The sequence below is a fragment of the Symphalangus syndactylus genome, chromosome 11 (genome assembly GCF_028878055.3).
Source record: "Symphalangus syndactylus isolate Jambi chromosome 11, NHGRI_mSymSyn1-v2.1_pri, whole genome shotgun sequence".
Taxonomy (NCBI): Eukaryota; Metazoa; Chordata; class Mammalia; order Primates; family Hylobatidae; genus Symphalangus; species Symphalangus syndactylus.
In genome coordinates this window covers 13,912,489-13,933,221 of record NC_072433.2, presented here as the reverse complement: position 1 = coordinate 13,933,221, position 20,733 = coordinate 13,912,489, and the positions used below count along the sequence as shown (strand labels likewise).

The 20,733-nt window shown below is 41.0% G+C and overlaps 1 long non-coding RNA gene across 1 annotated transcript; it reads right to left on the bottom strand.

The window, feature by feature from the left end:
* Nucleotides 1-14,432: 14,432 nt before the first annotated feature.
* LOC134731779 (uncharacterized) lies at nt 14,433-18,971 on the bottom strand. Its single transcript, XR_010114365.1, has 3 exons — nt 18,828-18,971; nt 18,123-18,391; nt 14,433-16,662 (listed from the first exon to the last, which is right to left on the bottom strand). It is a non-coding gene; the product is annotated as an uncharacterized lncRNA (long non-coding RNA).
* Nucleotides 18,972-20,733: the final 1,762 nt, after the last annotated feature.

Genomic DNA, 20,733 nt, shown 5'->3' with positions numbered 1-20,733 from the left:
AGAAGAGGTGACTGGACCATAAGGGTGGAGCCCTTGTGAATGAATCAATGTTGTTACTGCCAGAATGGGGTAATTATCATGATAGTTGGTTGTCATAAAGTGAGCCTGACCCCTGGTCTCTCTCTCTCTCTCTCTCTCTGTTGTGCTCACTTCTGGCTTCTGCCTTTCTGCCATGGGATGAACCTCACCAGATGTGGGCCCCTTATCCTTGGACTTTCCAGCCTCCAGGACTGTAAGAAATACATTTTTCTTTGTAAAACACCCTCAGTCTGTGGTATTCTGTCATAGCAACACAAAACAAAGACAGGGGATAACCAAGAACAGGAATGCAGAACTTGGTCTGGTACTTAACTCTCAATTTCTTTGCTTATTTCATCAAAGTAGATAATCTAGAAGAGTGGCTAGGGAATCTAAAGGTGGTATATGTTGCCTATTGTAAAATTCTAGGTAAAATAACTACTACTGATATAGCCTCTTTATGATTTTCAATGCACTTCCACAGACATTGCCTCATTCATTCCTCACAACAACCCTGCATGGTATCAAGAAATGTTTTATTTTGCAGATAAGAAAATGGAGATTTAAAAAAATGATTTGGCTATATAGCCATATGATAAACAGGAGTCAAGGAATTAAGTAGTCAAGCCCAGTTTGTTTCTTTTCTTTTCTTTCTTTTTTTTTTTTTTTAGACAGTGCCTTGTTCTATCTCCCAAGCTGGAGTGCAGTGGCACAATCTTGGCTCACTGCAACGTCTGACTGCCTTGGCCTCACAAGTAGCTGGGTCCACAGGCGCACACCACCAGGAGGAAGAGCAAATTCGCTCTTTTCTTGGCCTGGGGCATCCATCTTCTCCTGCCTTCAGACATTGGGAATCTTGGTTTTGGGAATTACACCATCAGTTTTTCTGGTTCTCTAGCTTGCAGATGACATATGTGGACTTCTCAACCTCCATAATGATATCTGCCAATTCCCACAATAAATTTTCTCTTAGATAGATACATAGAGAGATTTTTTTTTTCATTTTATGTATATATTTTTATGGCCTGAGGGGGCCAGGAGAACAAAAGTCATCTCACCTTCCCCACACAGGCCTGCGTGGTCAGGCATGTACAAAGGGCATGTAACCATGCTTTCCAGTTTGCAAACGGCAGTTCTGGTTCTATACATTTAGGAATAGTGTACCTTTCACTCTCAAACTCTCCTGAATTGAACAATAAATTGTTCCCTTGGGACCAATCAAGGCAAATCCACTTCTGCATATGCTGAGGATAAGTGAAGGCGTTTTCCTCCCTTTGCAAATCCATCAAAGGACCTTCCTTTACAAGGTTCTATCAGCCTCCCATCATAAAGATGTTTGCTCATTATTCTGAAGCTGGTGCACTGATAAACTGGAATATGTTTTTTGTTTTTTTTAAGACAGTATCTCCCTCAGCCGCCCAGGCTGGAGTGCAGTGGTGTCATCATGGTTCACTGCAGTCTTGACATTTTGGGCTCAAGCAATCCTCCCACATCAGACTCTTAAGTAACTGGAACCACAGGTATGCACCACCATGCCTGGCTAATTTTTTATTTGTTGTAGAGACAGGGTTTCGCTATGTTGCCCAGGCTGGAATTGTATATGTTTATAGCAATTTGATTAACCGTGATCATGAAGGGAAAGGGGTGCCTATAATCTAAAATGGCATGCTTTTCAAAAGGCATTCATATTTGACTTGAAATTCAACTTTTTATCCTGTTGCAGTGCAGCTATTTTCACATTATGTTCTACTTTGGCAAGAGTATCCCAGATGCCAATCCACAAGAGTTCAGAGTCCCATAACATAGTAATAGCTGTTCTTTAAAAGCTATTAGCTTATTATGTTTGAGAAAACCCATGGCAAATAAGATTCTAAAATAAATAAGTATAAAAGCATTTCATATTCTTATGTGGCCCATGCATCTTTGGGAATGAAGAGATAGGTGATATGAAATGCTTACCAAATTGACTTGACCATGGTACAGAGCTGGAAAACAGTGGCTTAGGCTCAGGTTTATGCTATTATAAAATAATTTTAATAGTGTTTTATATATTAGTTAGCAAACTTTTTAATTGATTTTAATTTCCCAAATACACACTAGCTTAGTGATGATGTTGTTAACAACAAATCATTAGATTGGGTGACAAGAGTGTTTTGAACTAAAGTGGAAAACCTGCTCGATGAAATTCACCCTAGGAAATTCTAGGAAATCTTAGCAGGAAGAGATGTAATCTGTAATCTGTAATCGGTAATCCGTAGTCACCACATGAATAATTAATTGTTTAGCTTTCTACTCAAAATACGTCCCTTACAAATTATTCTGCTAATATTAAATGCTATATGGAGGACAGCAATTGACTGAAAGGATTGAGAGGCAAATTACTACAGTCTTACCTTCAAATTTGAAAATGAAGTTAGAAGCAATATAATTTATTTGTACTAATGTGCATGCCTGCATACATTTGTGTGTGTGTGTGTGTGTGTGTGGCAGGAGCAGCACCTTGTACAAGCCTCAATTTTGTAGTATGTACCGCACTGTGATACTTGTTGCTGTTGTTTTTGTTGTTGTTGTTCCCAACAAGTTAGCAATAGATTGTCTTTTTTTCATCTCTGTAATCCCTAAAACCTATGCCAGTGTTGTCTACAAAAGCGCATAGATTATGTGAATATGCCAAGAATCTCACAATCATTTTTAGGACAAATAAGATCACTAATCCTTTTTATTTATTATTTATTTATTTGCTTGTTTTCTTGTTAGTAATTTCTGATCACAAAGATGACATGAATTTTCAATATGTGTACAACCATGTCCTCCTTCTTGTTAAGTTAGTTTTTGTTCATTTGGTAAAGAAAACTTGTCTTTCACAAATATTTGTTATATTGATATCTCACTTATTTGAGGGTCTTTGCTGGTATATACCTTGTAATAGGGTATTTTAGTTTTCAATAACTGACTTTCCTTGGGGCCCAGGAAAACTATCTTGTTCTAAATTAATCTTTCCAGCTGCAAAGCTAAGAAAACTCTGTTAAGATAGTTACCTCTTTAGTTTTTGTTAAGTTTTATTTTTCCATTGAGCAATTTAATGTATGTCGTTCCAAGTGAATAAACTTTTTATATTTATATTTATAATATATTTTCCTATCCAATCCCTTTTGGTGTAGTATATTATTTCTATTTCCATCAGTTATTAAGTTTAACTGACCGCACTTGAATCTCCTATGTACCACCTCATGTTATTTTTAGAATGAGGCTAGACATAAATAGATAGACAAATAAACAGAACAGGTAAATATTCTTAAATATTTTTCTTATTAAGACATTTTCCAATGAATTATGCAATTACCCTTGCTCTCTCTTTCTCAGATATATGATAGCATCTTTTGAGACTTTCTCTAGAAACTATGTTTGTATAATGACAAACATAATACGAAATCTAAATGTGAAACATTTACTCTTTTGTGGCCAATTCAGATATTTGCTTATGTTCAGTTTAGCTTGAAGAGATTATTTTGAGCTTTGACTTTCTGGGTTTTATAATTTTTTGATTTAATTTTCTGCTTTCTTAAGATAATAACAATAATAATCAGGGGAGTGGTATTAGAGTTGTAGTACTTTGTGATGATTGCATTACATGTATTCTTTCATTTAATTCTCAAAACAATTCTATGAGATAGATGCTATTATTGTCTTTATTTTATAGATACAAAAGATGAAGCTATGAGAATTTAAGTAGCTTTGTCAAAGTTATCCAGTTTGAAAGTTATGGAGCCAGTGATTAAATCTCTGACCCCAATAAACCCTAACAAATATTATTTTTATATTGATTCAAGTACCAATGGTGAGACTTTTAAAATAATCTTTTAAAGAATAGTTCATTAAGCTTACTTTACTTTTTACTGTCTCAAAGATAGCATTCTTGGCTCCTAAAAAATGTTAAACCATTTGATATTTATAAATTGTGAGGGAAACGTTTTAATTAGCAAGACCCTTTTACTAAACAGAGGAATTGAAGTCAAATTTTTCTTCCCCAATAAAAAAGGAATTAAATTGAAAAATTGTTCTTCTATTAAAAAAAAGAACAAAATGGCTCATAAGAACTTATTATACTATACATAATATTATATTATATTATAATATTAACATATTGCTAAATTGGTTGCTTACAAGATTTTTTTAAATTCAGCAGAGAATTTAATTTTTCCATCAAACACTAATGCTAGCTGGGTTTGGAGTTTTCCTTTGGCAAGGAAATTGGATTAATGTTTTAGAGCCCTGGGGTTTGGCAGTAGGTGGATTCAATATCATGTTTACATACTAGGTCCTTGAATTTTTTTTTTTTTTTAAAAAGGGAATAAAATCTAATGCACTATAATCTGGAAACTCCTGTAGATAGATATAGCCCAGCAAATCAAATATATTCTGATGAAAACAAAATTCTCTATAACCAAAAGACAACATTTTAAATCCTGAAAGTTTCTATCGTATCAAGTGCCTTCCCCTACATCTCCAAGTGAGCAGTACCCCGAATGTAGAAAACATGGTTTCCCTATTTTTGTTGCCCTTGGAATATTATGCCTCCCAGTCTGTGACTTAGGCATTTTAGACTTAGGAAGTAAAAGAAATAAAATGTGTCAGACTCTAATATTTAATAATTCTTTCAACTCTGATGAAGTATCCAACATTATTTCTTACGCACTTACTTTTACTGATATGCTTATCACGTTTTTTGTGTGTGGTACTAGAATTTTGAAGTAGTGTGGCAGAGGCGGGGCTGGAGGGATAATATGGGTAGAGTGTCACTGTATTTGACCATTTCATTCTTGAAACTCTCCCACACTTTCTAATTAGGAACATCAATTCTTCCAACACTAAAAGAACTTAGAGCTCATCATGTCCGACTCCTTAAACTTCTGAGAAAACTTACCACTGGTAGTTCTCTTCAAGTGCCCAGAGTCAAACAGGAAATGGAAAAACCAGAATTAACTCCAAATCCAATCTTCTTTCCACTACACTGTTTCTATGATTAATCTGCTTCTTTTTCCATTACTGGCTTCTCCTCATCTTCCTACTGCCTAACTGAGGCTAGCCTGAAAAATTTGACTTTCAAGTCTTTTCTTCAAAGATGATTACATACTCTGAGTCTTCCAATTATCAAATGTGAGTGTTCACTCCAAATCTATACTTCTTATGCCTTTTGACACCTAAACCATACTTCAGCTGAATGGTCTATACCATCTTATTTCATCTTGTGCTGCTATAATAGAATGCCGCAGACTGGGTAATTTACAAGGAACAAAAATTTATTTCTCAAAGTTCAGGAGTCTGGGAAGACCAAAACTGAGTTGTCAGCACCTGACAAGGGCCTTTGTGCTACGTCATCCCACTGTGTAAGTTGGAAGGAAAAAGGGAGGGTGAGAGAGAGAGCAAGAGAAGGCCAAACATATCCTCTCATCATGAACATACTCCCGAAATAATGGCATTAATCCATTTATGAAGGTGGTGTACCCATGACCCAAACACTTCCTGTTTAGACCCCACCTCCCGACATTGCCATACTGGGGATCAAGTTTCCAGCACATGCAGTGGGGAGAACATTCAAAGTGTAACAATACTAGCTGGGCACAATGGCTCACGCCTGTAATCCCAGCACTTTTGGAGGTCAAGATGCATGGATCACTTGAGGCCAGGAGTTTGAGACCAGCCTGGCCAACATGGCAAAACCCCATCTGTACTAAAAATACAAAAATTAGCCTGGCATAGTCATGGGCACCTGTGATCCCAGCTACTCAGGAGGCTGAGGCACAAGAATCCCTTGAACACAGGAGGCACAGGCTGTAGTGAGCTAAGATCACACCACTGCACTCCAGCCTGGGCAACAGAGCAAGACCCTGTCTCAAAAATAAAAATAAAAAAAATAACAATACCAATTCATGGAACTTAGCATGTGGAAAACTGAGAGCATTATTTTACTCCCCAAATCAGCATTCCTTCCTACCACATTTTACTGCTAATTTTATCAATACTTCGCTAGTCCCTTACATTGACAACTTGGAGAACTGAAAAAATGCTGCTATTTGGGGAACCATAGCATGAGTTAAGTTGGCAAATACAAAAGTCCCCCTGTAAGCCAAGGTTTTGCTTCCTGAGCTTTCTGTTATCTGAAGCCAACCAAGATCTGAAAATATGAAATGAAAAGTTTTAGATATAAATGATTCATAAGTTTTAAATTGTGCACCATTCTGAGTAGCATGATGAAATCTCACAGAATACTACTTCATCCCTCCCATTACTGTACAGCAAAAAAAAAAATGTAGTGTAAACAGGATCTGGTACTCTCTGTGGTTTCAGGCATCCCCTGGGAGTCTTGAAATGTATCCCCACAGTTAAGATATGTGTAATCTTCAAAATGTTATGTTATAAATAATAATGTACCAAAAAATTGAAAATGGTTTCCCACATACCATAAAATAAATCCGTAAGTTCTTTCCAAAAAGTTTTCCACAATGCCTTTCAGATTCATCCCTTTCTTTCCATTCTGACAATTACTGCCCTTTCTTTTTCAGATGTTCACGTCTGATTTATGGGAAAAGCTATCTGGTCTCTTTTCCTTTAGACCAATACCTAACTCATGAGATGATTATCCTTAAAGTCTCTTATTATATTACCGCTTCATTCAAGAACTTCCTCTGGCTACCTTTTGACCATGAGACCAATCTAATTTTTTCTTTCTTTCTTTCTTTTTTCAGACGGAGTTTCGCTCCTGTCGCCCAGGCTGGAGTGCAATGGTGCGATATCGGCTCACTGCAACCTCCACCTCCCAAGTTCAAGGGATTCTGTTGTCTCAGCCTCCCAAGTAGCTCGGATTACAGGCATGCGCTGCTACTCCCAGCTAATTTTTTTGTATTTGGTAGAGACGGGTTCACCACGTTAGTCAGGCTGGTGGCGAACTCTTGACCTCAGGTGATCCTCCTGCCTCGGCCTCCCAAAGTGCTGGGTTTACAGGCCTGCGCCACTGCGCCCAGCCCAAATCTAAATTTTTGACCCTCCAACCTAACAACTGTTCTTTCCTTGCTTATCTAACCACTTCCTCATTTATCTCTAACATGATTCCTCTTGGGTTGAAATAATTAGAAAAGGAAGGCTATAGGTGGGAGTGAGCAAAGAGAGATTAAATTAATAGCAGAGTGAAGACAATGTGGCAGACTAAAAAGAGTATTAAAGTTTGAAGCTAGACAAACTTGGATCTTCATATATATCTGTGTGTGTGTGTGTGTGTGTGTGTACCTTCTATAAAATCAGGATATTAACTACACTAGGTTACTCTGAGCATTAGAATAAATGCCAGGCACACAGTAGGCATTCCATGATAATAACTACTGTTGTATTTATACAAATACTGAAAACATTCACTTTGCATCAGGTACTATGCTAAGGAATTTAACTATATTAGCTCAATTAATCCTCAAAAAACAACCTTCCAAGCTGTCATAGAATATACTGCTCATTGTTCCCCAATAGCCATTTTCCCTTCATTCATCTAGTAAGAACTCCCCTACCTCAAATTTTGTCTAGAGATGTGGATGCCAAGCACATTTCCCAGGCTCCCTTGCTGCTAGATATGGGCATATAAACTCCAACCGAGGGAACACAAGTGGAAGTGACATAGGAAACTTCCTGGTCATATCCTTCATGAAGAAATTATTTGCCCTCTACTTCCACTTCCTCCACCTCCAACGAGCTGTATGTAGTATGACATGGCCACAGTTGGTGGAATAAGGACAACATTCATGATGATGGTAAAATAATGAGAGGAAAAACCTGGTTCCCTGAGATGACCTTGCAGAGCAGAGCTGTCTACCTATCCTAGACAACCTCCTCCCTCTCACTTACTAAATGAGAAAGAAGTAAGCATTACTATGTTGGAGCTGATTGATATATTTGAGGGAGTCTCTTTGTGATAGCAGCTTAGCCTATGGCCTCATTAATAAAGGTAGGTACTGCTATTATCTAGATTTTACAAATAAGAAATCTGATATCAATGCAAGAAACTTTGGGAAAGAAAAAGATAAAGCAAAGTACATTTATGTCCCAGAAGAGCATTTCTGAATCTGTGAGGAGGGAGAATACTGGGGCTTGCCCAAACAGGAAGATAGAGTCGAGCCAGGCAGCTCAGATACTTGTGAAGCTGTGACATGAAGTCAGCACAAGGGTAGCTTAACAGGGAAGGAGACATAAGAACCATCTTTGTGTGCCAGTCTCCCTCATTGAATTGCCCCCTGAGCAGAACAACAAGCTTTTAGTCGTGTTCGTACTCAGCTCCTTGGTTAATCTGAGTACCTGCAGCTGCAATGATGAGATTCAGTTAGAGAATTTAACATTACACCATATCTGGTAGCCAAATTCTGTCCTCATCTATACTCACCTTTTCCAGCAAGCTGGATTTGCTTGCATTCAATCTCACTGCCAGGAGATTTTGTTCTTTGGTGGAGACATCAACAAAGGGGATTATGAGAGAATCTTAGAAGATTGTCATGTAAACGTGCCTCCCACAAAATAGATCTCATTATGCCTAAGAGGCCTTCCAGACCACTCACCATGTGCTCAGCAAACCTTTACTGACTGGCAACATCAAGTCATGATTAAGAACAGGGACTCTAGGGTAATACTGCACCCTTAGCTGTGTCTCTGGGACAGTAATTTACCTTTCTGGGACTCACTTTCCTCCCTTGTACAGAGGAGTGTACACATACTCATAGGGTGTTTGTGAAGATTGAATTAATTAAGTAAAAGCACTTAAAACAGGGCACAGCACGTATGAAGCCCTCCATAAGTGTTAGCTGCTATCATTTATTTATTGAGCATCTAGTGCCAAATCCTAAAGAAATATGATCATAATCTTCAGGAAGAATATAGTCTAGCCAGAAGAAACAGACACATCCACAAACGTATGCAATCTTGTGTTGTAGGTGTGGGTTCCATAAAGATCCCACAGGCATTACCGATAGCAGAGCCAGCTTTCTCATGTCAAGGTCATAAAAGGCCTCCTGGAGGACAAACATTCCTCTCTTTGAAGTAGACGTCACTGTGCTCATGGGTTTTTTTTCCCCCAGGACATATTTATGCAAGTATATTTATAAGGGTAGTGGTGTCGTAGATAGAACACCGATGTCAGAGTTCATAAATATTAGTTTCCAGTCCCAATTATGAAGTGTACTAACTGACTTGGAAAAGTAGCTTTTGAGCCTCAATTTCCACCAGCAAAATGGAGTTAGTAATAACTGTTCTATTTCATTGTTTTTGTGAAGTTCAAATAACACAGCTATGAGAACACTTTATAAGATTTATAGCACTGTGTGAATAAAATATATTAATTATTATCTTATAAAGTCCATAATACTTTCTCCTCAGAAGAGTGCAAGTTCCAATTATTTGGCAGTGATTGCCTACAATGCTGGGTGCATATATGAGCTACATCTGTTCCCTATTGAGAAGAATACCCTGATCAATAAGCAATGACTCCCTTTGGTACATGCTAGGGACAAGGGACACGGGTTAGCTCATATTTACAGCGTTTGTTCATACAATATCAGAACCAAAGCAGATAAATGCTCCTGCATGAATGTAATCTAGAAAAGGAACCTAGTTTTATTGCAGCATTAAACAACAAAAAGTTATATGTGTGTGGAAAATAACTGTTTTTTAATGGTTTCAAATTGTTATTTGTTAGAAGCCAGTAAAAATTTCTGGCTTTGTTTTAAAAGGCCTACACTTTACACAATTCTTCATACAGGTGACCAAAACACTAATTATCCTAGTGCTATGAACTGAATTTCGTTCTTCCACAAGTCCTATATTGAAGTCTTAACCCCCAGTGTGACTGTATTGGAGACAGATTTGTTGGCAGGTAACTGAGGTAAAATGAGGTTGTAATTATGTGCTACCAATCCAATAGGAGTTGTGTTCTTATAAAAGACGACACCAGAGAGCTCACTTTCTCTCTTCCCATGAGTGCTCAGAGCATGAACCATGTGAGTAAAAAGCAGCCACCTGCAAGCCAGGAAGAGGGACCTCACCAGAAACTGAATTTCCTGGAACCTTGACGTTGGACTTTCCAGACTCTAGAACTGTGAGAAAATTCATTTCTGTTGTTTATGCTGCCCAGTATCTGGCATTGTGTTATAGCAGCTCTGGCAGATTAACACACCTAGTAATATTCATAATTACCATGAGATATTCTTGCTACCAGGAGAATGTGAGAGAGACATTCTGGAGCTGTGACACTGTCATTCAAGTATATGGTCACCTCCAGAGTAGCAATCAGGAACGTACGACCCAGGTGGCATCAAGGCTGTGGAACCCAGGACAAATCAAGTTATCCAGGAGATAAAGGCAAGAGACAAAGTTATCGCTGGTGGTCAGGAAACAGAGTGAGTAGTCACCAGGCTTAGGCAGTAAGAATCAGGCTGGATGCTGGGAATTAGGGAAGCCTGAGTGAAGGGTCAAAGGCGCCGCAGCAGTGATGTTAACCTGGTGCTAAAGTAAGGGCTGTTTCATTGGATAGTCTTCTAGACTTGCTGCCTGGGCAGGACCTGGCATGAGAGAAAAAGGTAACTCTGAATTCAGGGTGAAGCTGGGAAAAAGTCACCACTTTCAAGTGTTTGAGATGAGTACCTGTTGGTACATCCACATATCAATTTCTCAGGAGGAGAGGAACCTAAGACTCTGGGTAGATAGGTTCCAACGGGTAATTTGCAGTTTTAAAAGTGCAATGTGCCACTATATACACAACATATTGCTTGTCTGTGAAAAATTGCAGGTGACTTATTTTACCTCTTTTTTTCCCCAGTAACCATAACTAATAACATGCCTGTACTACTTTAATTAAGCATGGCCTCTTACATAATAGAAATTCCCTTGGGTGCAAGTAATGGTAGCTAGAACAATTTGAAACATGCTTACTCACACACACTGGAGAAGAAAAGGTACATGAGGATAGAATCCCTTCAGTTGCCAAGAGGAGGTACGTGACCTTTTTCTGTGGAGCTTTTCAAATATAGAGTTACAGCTGCTCCACGGGGCAGGTGTGATCCTGTGGGGATGGGCCTTCCAGTTTCCCCTGTTGCTCCTAAAATTATATATGTAGAATATGTTCTCTGGAAACTATCTGCATAACATCTGTTCTCTTCATTTCTTCCTATTCTGTAGATGACTATCTAATTAGAAATATAAAATAAGGAATTACAGCAATAGCATTTAATGTGTACCATTCACAGGAAGTAACTTTTTTTTGTCAATTTTCGAGAGATGCCAGGTGAAAATTGAAACCTGTAGATAACTACCTCAACTTAATACTTCCACTTGCACATCTTATCACAGTATACAAAATCCAAAATTTAAAAAGAAAGGCTTCCTTAGAAATCATGTTTTCTTACAAAAAGATAGCATCGGTTTTTGTAAAACAATTATATTTCTATGAAAAGTAAGTAAAAACCAAATGGTAGTTTACACTGTGAAAAGTTAAGCACTGAGTCTGGGAACGTTTCCCAATGAAAGTTAGCATTATCTAATCTAGGTTATATTCATTTCCTGTTACTGTAGTAACAAGGAACCATGAACTTAGTGGCTTGAGACAATAAACATATTATTTAACAGTTCTGTAGGTTACAAGTCAAGGACAGCTAAAAATCAAGGTGTTGGCATGGCTGCCTTCCTCTCTGAAGGCTCTACAGGGGAATCCATGTCCTTGCCTTTAACTCTTTTGCTTGTGGCCCTTTTTTGTCATATTCAAAGCAACTTTGGGTCGAGTTCTTCTCACATTGCATCACTCCAACCTTCTGTAGTCACACCTGTCTCTCACACTGTCGCCTTTTCCTTCTTGCTCTTCTACTTTGAAAGACGCTTATGATTACATTGGGCCTACCCAGATAATCCAGGGTAATCTTTCTATTTTATGGTCAGCCAAAAACAACCTCAGTTTTCTTTTACCATCTAACCTAATATATTCACAGGCTCCAGGATTAGGATATGGACATCTTTGGGATATGGGTGGTGAACATTATTCTGCCTACTATTTCTAAAATAACAACTAAAAACACCATCTCCTCTGAGTATCTCCCTACACAAAGAACGCAGACTCACCAATTTGTGAATAAAAGAAATTCAAGATCAAAGCCTCCTCCTAACCACAGATCTGGCAGTGGAAGAATAGATTCTCCAGCCCAGGGGAGAGTAAAGGGTTACAGGTCCCATTCATTTAGAAAGAAGGTGGGTGAGGGAGGCAGCCTAAATCCTAAAAGATTCCTGGGTCCATTCGTTGTTCAAGGGATTGATAGAAATATGTCCTGTGAGTACAGGCAAGTGTAACACAACTGCACGGGCGAGAGGTCCTGCCTTGTTATCTCATAGGCTGGATGTCTATGGGAGGTGCTTCGGAGCTACTTGAGAGAGGCCAGAAGAATGATGGGCTGCCCATTCACAGGTAGCTACCAAACCTTCAAAATTACACACCTTCAAGTCAGTCCATTCCTTGCATATCAGAAATACTTGAGTCTGAGTTGAAGCTTCCTATAACCCACCCTGCTTAAAGCCTAACGGGTTCAAATACATTAGGAAATAGTTTGATCACAAATGAAGAAAATTCTGTAATAAAAAAATCTATTTGGAGGTCATAACTCCAAAAGGAAATTATTCTTTGGGCCTTTCAAAATACTTATGAAGTAAAACTTTATAATCTGAATAAAAGGAAATAATCACGTCATTTAGTTTGACATGTATCTTTAATAATCAAAATGTAACTGGAAACTTTTAAAATTTATTCTAAGTCAACTTTCGCATAGGTAATTTGACCCATTTTTGCTCATTGCAATAACTAATATGTTTAGTTACAAAGGTGTCAGATTCATTTATGCTTCTTGATTTTGATTCTCACTTATCCTTGCCTTTATTTCCTGTAGTTTGCTATGTTGACTATGTTTTAATTTTATGAAATTTTGTCTAATTAACTAGCATGTAGTAGTTTTCCATTTGGTTAGACATTTACATTTTGATTTTAGAATCCTTATATTAACAATATTTCTTTATTCAATTCTATACTCAAAATTGTAAATTCAACACCACATTGAAGGTATAAGAGAGAGCAAAAGAAGGTTCTACCCAAAGGAATTTACTCTCTCGGAAGCAATGTACACGTACTAAACAAGTGAAAAAGTAATCAAAGTACTTATTGTGCTAAGTACTATGGGAACTAAGCAAAGCAATGAGTTGGAGAATAAGTAGGGGAAACATCTAAATAAGCTCAATTAGACATGAAGTGGGAGATATTACAACAGATACCACGGGCATACAAAGACATACAAAAAAATCATTCAATGCTACTATGAACACCTATATGTGCATAAAAAAAAACATAACAACAACAAAAACTACAGACCAATATCCCTGATGAACATAGATGCAAAAATCCTCAACAAAATACTAGCTAACCAAATCCAACAGCATATCAAAAAGATAATCCACCATGATCAAGTGGGTTTCATACCAGGGATGCAGAGATGGTTTAACATACACAAGTCAATAGATACGATACACCACATAAACAGAACTAAAAACAAAAATCACATAATCATCTCAATAGATGCAGGAAAAGCATTTAACAAAATCCAGCATCCCTTTATGATTAAAACCCTCAGCAAAATAAGCCTAGAAGCAACATACCTTAAGGTAATAAAAGCCATCGATGACAAACCCACAATCAATCATTATACTGAAGGGGGAAAAGCTGAAAGCTTTCCCCCTGAGAACTGGAACAAGACAAGGATGTCTACTTTCACCACTTCTATTTAAGAAAGTACTGGAAGTCCCAGACAGAGCAATCAGACAAGAGAAGAAATAACGGTCATCCAAGTTGATAAAGAGGAAGTCAAACTGTCACTCTTCGCTGATATGATTGTACACCTAGAAAACCCTAAAGACTCATCCAAAAAGCTCCTGAATCTGATAAACGAATTCAATAAAGCTTCAGGATACAAAATTAGTGTAGAAAAATCAGTAGCACAGCTATACACAAACAGCGACCAAGCTGAGAATCAAATCAAGAACTCAATCCCTTTTATAACAGGTGCAAAAGAAATAAAATAAGATTTTAAGGAGGGGAGTAACACTTGGGATTAATGTGTATTCTGGGAATCTCAACAAAGTAAATGCATAGTTTGAATTTTCATAAGACTTCTGCACAGGCAGAGAGAAATAAGATCATGTCTATAGCTGTGTGATGATCATATTAAAAATATTACTAAGTTTTTAAACATCATTTCAAATGGTTCATTTGTATTTCACATTGGACATAAGTAGATCGCAAGGTTAATGGAAAGTAGAAAAGTTAACTGACTTGCATGAACATAAAAGAGACATCGATCTGAAAACGAAACATTTATTCATTTACTTCCGCTGCAGTTTTCTTGACTGCTGAATTTCATGAAAAGGGATTGTTCAGGGAGGGTTATGGAGCTGAAGTTCCGGACAGGAGCTGGTTCTACCGCTGTTCAAATCTGAGGGTAGTGGAGATGGAGCCTTGGGGAGGAGATGGTGCTGCATTTTAAGTCTGAAAGTCATTGAGCTGGAGGTTCACGGAGGAGCCGGTGCTGCCACTGACATCTTAGGTTGTAGAGCTGAAGACCAATTAAGGAGCTGGTGTTGCTGTTCTTCTGTGAGGGTCGTGGAGCTGGAGATCCAGTGGGGAGAGGTGTTCTAATTTGAGGGTCATGCAGCTGGAGACCCGGGAGGAACTGATGTTTTTTTAATTGGAGGGTCATAGAGCTGGAGACTTGGGGAGGAGCTGGTGTTGTTCTAGTTTCGGAGTTGTGGAGCAGGAGACCCAGGGAGCCGATGGTGTTTTTCTAGTTTCAGGGTCTTGCAGCTGGAGACCTGGGGAAAAGCTGGTGTTTGTTACTTTGAGGGTCGTGCAGCTGCAGACCCTGGGAGGAGCAGGTGTTTCTTTAGTTTGAGGGTTGTGCAGCTGTAGAACCTGGAAGGAGCTGGAGTTTTTCTAGTTTGAGGGTCTTGCAGCTGGAGACCTGGGGAGGAACTGGTATTTTCTAGTATGAGTGTCCTACAGCTGGAGACCCAGAAAGGAGCTGGTGTTGTATTTTGAGGGTCATGCAGCTGAAGACTCGGGAAGGAGCTGATGTTCTCATTTGAGTGTCACTCAGCTGGAGACCCAGAGAGGAGCTGGTGTTCTAGTTTGAGGTTCATGCAGCTGGGGACCTGGGAAGGAGCAGGTGTTTTTTAGTTTGAGAGTCGTGCAGCTGTAGAACCTGGGAGGAGCTGGCATTTTTCTAGTATGAATGTCATGCAGCTGGAGACCTGGAGAGGAGCTGATGTTCTAGTCTGAGGTTCGTGCAGCTGCAGACCCAGAGAGGAGTTGGTGTTTCTTTAGTTTGAGGGTTGTGCAGCTGTAGAACCTGGGAGGAGCTGGCGTTTTTCTTGTATAAGTGTCCTGCAGCTGGAGACCCAGAGAGGAGCTGATGTTCTAGTTTGAGGGTCGTGCAGCGGGAGACCCTCTGGGTCTGGAGACCCAGAGCTGATGTTGCTCTAGTTTGAGAGTCCTGGTGCTGTGTTGTTCTAGTTTGAGGTTCGTGCAGCTGGAGACCTGGGGAGGAGTGGGTTTTTTTAGTTTGAAGGTCGTGCAGCTGTAGAACCTGGGAGGAGCTGGCATTTTTCTAGTATGAGTCTCCTGCATCTGGTGACCCGGAGAGGAGCTGATGTTTTAGTTTGAAGGTCGTGCAGCTGAAGACTCGAGGAGGAGCTGATGTTGTTCTCGTTTGAGGGCATTTCAGCTGGGGACCCAGAGAGGAGCTGATGTTGCTCTAGTTTGAGGGTCATGGAGCTGGAGACCCAGAGAGGAGCTGGTGTTGTTGTAATTTGAGGTTCATACAGCTGGAGACCTGGGGAAGAGCGCGTGTTTTTTAATTTGAGGGTCATCCAGCTGTAGAATTCGGAAGGGGCTGGCGTTTTTCTAGTATGAGTTTCCTGCAACTGGAGACTTGGAGAGGAGTTGATGTTCTAGTTTGAGGGTCGTGCAGCTGAAGACTTGGGGAGGAGCTGATGTTTTAGTTTGAGGGCCCTGCAGCTGGAGACCCAAAGAGGAGCTGGTGTTGTTCTAGTTTGTGGTTCATGCAGCTGGAGACCTGGGGAGGAGCGGGTGTTTTTTAGTTCAAGAGTCGTGTAGCTCTACAACCCGGGAGGAGCCAGCATTTTTCTAGTATGAGTGTCGTGCAGCTGGAGACCTGGAGAGGAGCTGAAGTTCTAGTTTGAGGGTTGTGCTGCTGAAGACTCAGGGAGGAGCTGATGTTCCAGTATGAGGGTCGTGCAGCTGGAGACCTGGGGAGGAGCTGATGTTGTTCCAGTTTGAGGCTCCTGCGTCTGGAGGCTCAGGTAGGAGTTGATGTTTTTCTGATCAGAGGGTCATGGAGCTGCAGACACAGGGAGTAGCTGATGTTTTCCTTGTTTGAGGGTCATGGAGCTGCAGACCCAGGGAGGAGCTGGTGCTGCTGTTGTTTAAGTCTGAGGGTTGTGGAGCTGGAGATCCAAGGAGGAGCTGATGTTGTTTTAGTTTGAAGGTCGTGGAGCTGGAGACCTGGGGAGGAGCTGACGTTGTTCTAGTTTGAGAGTCATGGAGCTGGCGGCCAGGGGAGAAGCTGATGTTGCTTTAGTTTGAGGTTTGTGGAGCTGGAGACCCAGGGGGCAGCTGGTGTTTTTCTAGTTTGAGGGTCGTGTAGCTGACCCTCAATTGATCTCAAACTAGAAAAACACTCCTACCCTCTGGATCTCCAGCTCCACAAACCCTCACACTAGAACAATGTCAGCTCCTCCTCGGGTCTCCAGCTGCAAGACCCTCAAATTAGAAAAACACCAGCTCCTCCCTGGGTGTCCAGCTCCACGACCCTGAAACTGGAAAAACACCAGCTCCTCCCTGGGTGTCCAGCTCATGACGCTCAAACTAGATTAAAATCAGCTCCTTCCCAGATGTCCAGGTGCACGACCCTCAAACTAGAAAAACCCAGGGAGTTTTTTTCATTTGCTGCTGTTTTTCTAGTTTTGAGGGTCATGCAGCTGGAGACCGAGGAGGAGCTGACATTGTTCTAGTTTGAGGGTCATGGAGCTTGGAGACCCAGGGAGGAGCTGGTGTTTTTCTAGTTTCAGGGTCATGTAGCTGGAGACCCGGGGAGAAGCTGATGCTGTTCTAATTTGAGAGACGTGGAGCTGGGGACCCGGAGAGGAGCTGATGGTGTTCTAGTTTGATGGTTGTAGAGCTGGGGACCCAGGGAGGAGCTAATGTTGTTCTAGTTTTAGGGTCGTGTAGCTGGAGACCTGGGGAGGAGCTGAAGCTCTGGTTTGAGGTTCTTGCAGCTGGAGACTTTGGGGGAACTGATGTTCCAGTTTCAGGGTTGTACAGCTGGAGACCCTGGGAAGAGCTGATGTTCTAGTTTGAGGGTCATGCAGCTGGAGACCCTGGGAGGAGCTGATGTTCTAGTTTGAGGGTCATGCAGCTGGAGACCCTGGGAGGAGCTGATGTTCTAGTTTGAGGGTCGTGCAGCTGGAGACCCCGGGAGGAGCTGATGTTCTAGTTTGAGGTCGTGCAGCTGGAGACCCTGGGAGGAGCTGATGTTCTAGTTTGAGATCGTGCAGCTGGAGACTCTGGGAGGAGCTGATGTTTTTTTAGTTTGAGGGTCATGCAGCTGGAGACTCTAGGAGGAGCTGATGTTGTTCTAGTTTGAGTGTCGTGCAGCTGAAGTTCCAGGGAGGAGGTGGTTTTGCGGTTCAAATCTGAGGGTCCTGGAGCTGGGATCTACAGGAAAAGCCAATGCTGCCACTGATGTCTTAGGTTGTGGACCTGAAGAGCTGCGGAGGAGCCGGTGTTGGTGTTCTAGTGTGAGGTTTGTGGAGATGGAGATCCAGGGGTGAGCGGTGTTGTTCTAGTTTGAGGGTCATGGAGGTGGAGACCCTGGGAGGAGCTGATGTTGTTCTAGCTTGAGGGTTGTGGAGCTCGAGACCTGGGGAGGAGCTGGTGTAGTTCTAATTTGAGGGTCGTGGAGCTGGAGACTCACGGATGAGCTGGTCCTTCTGTTGTTTAAGTCTGAGGGTCGTGGAGCTGGAGATCCAGGGAAGAGTTGGTGCTGTGGTTCAAGTCTGAGGGTCCTGAAGCTGGAGCCCCCGGGAGGAGTAGGTACTGCCACTGATGTCTTAGGTTTTGGAGCCGTACACATGTGGAGAAGGTGGGCTGGTGTTCTAGTTTGAGGTTCATGGAGCTGGAATCCTGGTCAGGAGCCAGTGATGCTGTTTAAGTCTGAAGTTTGTGGAACTAAACATGGAGCCACTGCTGGGGAAGTAGAGAGAGAGAGAGAGTTACAGGATGCCGCTTGAAACTGTAGATGTAGCTGAATCCCAAGCAAGTTAATCCTGGGAACTTCTCAGTCCTTGTGATCAATGCGTTCTTTTTTCTCTTACACAGTTTGGATTTGTTTTCTGTCTCACAAGACAGAAAGGCCCTGATTAATACCCTCAGAAATTGAAAAGCTTAAAAAAAACTAAATGATATTGGTATAATAATAATAGAAATTAAACTATGATTATCCTGACTGACAGAGACAAAATCACACACCACACACAATATATATCGTTTCAATCAGTAAAATAAAATATAAATTGAAAAATACATCCATGCAAAGCTATAAAAAGTTATTTCATGGAGAAGTGATGGATAACAGAGATTAATCTGAGAGTTACTATTAATGGAGAAACACAGAACTTACCATTTTTCCTGTGAGTTTTCGGTGCTGATACTGATATTCTGTGAGGTCTGGCAGCTGAGTTTGCTCACACAGCCTGGTGATGCAGCAGGTGTCACAGAAGGACCCTGTCCCAGCTGGTCCTGCTCCACTGCTATGATGAGTGTGGCCTCTGATCTCTGACTGCATCTTGAGGGGAGACCAGGCCTTTGATCACAAGCGTATCCATGGTGAGGTTCCGTGGATGGAACCTCATGGATGTTCCTGATGTTCTTTCCTCATGTTCATCTGCCCTCTTGCTATTTAATGCATCTTGTTTATAACTGTCTTCTAAATATTGAATGGAAATAAAGCATTTGTACAATATGGTAAGGTATAAAGAATATCGACACATTGGACACAGAGGACCTCCACCAACTTTAGGGAATAGAATCTGAAGAGACATAACTTTAGATGCTCCCTGGAGGCCCTGACTGAGTCCCAGTCCCTTCCCTTCTCCTACAGAGGGAATCACTTCCTGCTTTAGTCTTTATTATTCCCATATTTTTCTTCATAGTGCATTTCTTTCACCACGTATGTGTACATCCCTAAAAGATATGCCATTTAGTTTTTGAACTTTCTGTTGTCTTTTTGAGACAGGGTCTTTCTTTGTTGCCTCGGCTGTAGTTTTGAACTTTGATGTGAAGAAATTCTCCTGTGTGGCTGCTCCTACACTGCACGGCTATGAGCATCTGCTCGATGTCTATTTTTGTCCTCCATTCTCTTCCTGAGACCCACCCACATTGACATGATTCATGTTCACTGCTGCGTGATCTCCTGTCATATGAGGGGAGCATGGGAAATGTCTTCATTTCCCTGTTGATGAGTGTTTGGCCAGGTTGGGGCCCTTAGGACTGTGTTTTGCTAGGAACATTCTTGGGCATTTCTTTTGTACACAAGTGCAACTTTCTTCTGGTCAGTAGCTTTCAATTTTTAAAATTTCATCCCAGGTAAGAAATGTAATTTTCCCCATAACCCACAACACACACCCTTTCATATACAAGCATAACAAAAATATATTTCACAACCATTCTTAGCAGTGCCTGGTGTTCCTGCTACTCTCCATTCTCCCCAATACTTGCGTTGATTGGATTGTGGGATTTTTGCCAGTCTGGTGGGTGTCATGTGATATCTCCCCCTGTCAGGCTGAGCCCCTCTTCATGTTTTCATTGGCCATTCCTCCACATTTCCTTTTCTGTGGAGGGCTGGTTCAACTCTTTTGCCCAGTTTCTGTAAAGTGGTTTGAATTTTTGCCTTTTTCTTTTATTATTACTATTACTATGTTTTTGTGGCAGAGTCTCACTCTGTCACCCAGGTTGGAGTGCAGTGGCATGATCTCAGCTCACTGCAACCTCCACCTTCTGGGTTCAAGTGATTCTTCTGCCTCAGCCTCCCAAGTAGCTGGTATTACAGTCACGCACCACAACACCTGGCTAATTTTTGTATTTTTACTAGAGATGGGGTTTCACCATGTTGGCAAGGCTGGTCTCAAACTCCTGAACTCAGGTGATCTTCCTGCCTCAGTCTCCCAAAGTGCTGGGATTACAGGCGTGAGCCACCATACCCAGCCTGCCTTTTTCTTTTACAAGAGGACTCTTTATAGATTATGCCTATCCATTCCAGTGACTATCTGTGTGGCAAAGATGGGTTTGAATCCACCAGTATGAACATGCAGGATCTCCTCTCTGGTGGGAGAGGAGACAGAGAGGATAGAAGAGCATGGAGAATCAGAGCCCAGAGGAGGCAGGTCAGGGCGGGGTTGCAGGCTGCTGTGAGGACTTGGCTCCTTCTCTGAGTCAGGTGGGATTGGCAGGGGATTTAAACAAAGGAACCATGGGATCTCCTTTATCTATTTCTGCCATGGTTGGCTCAGCTGAACGCACCTCTTGAA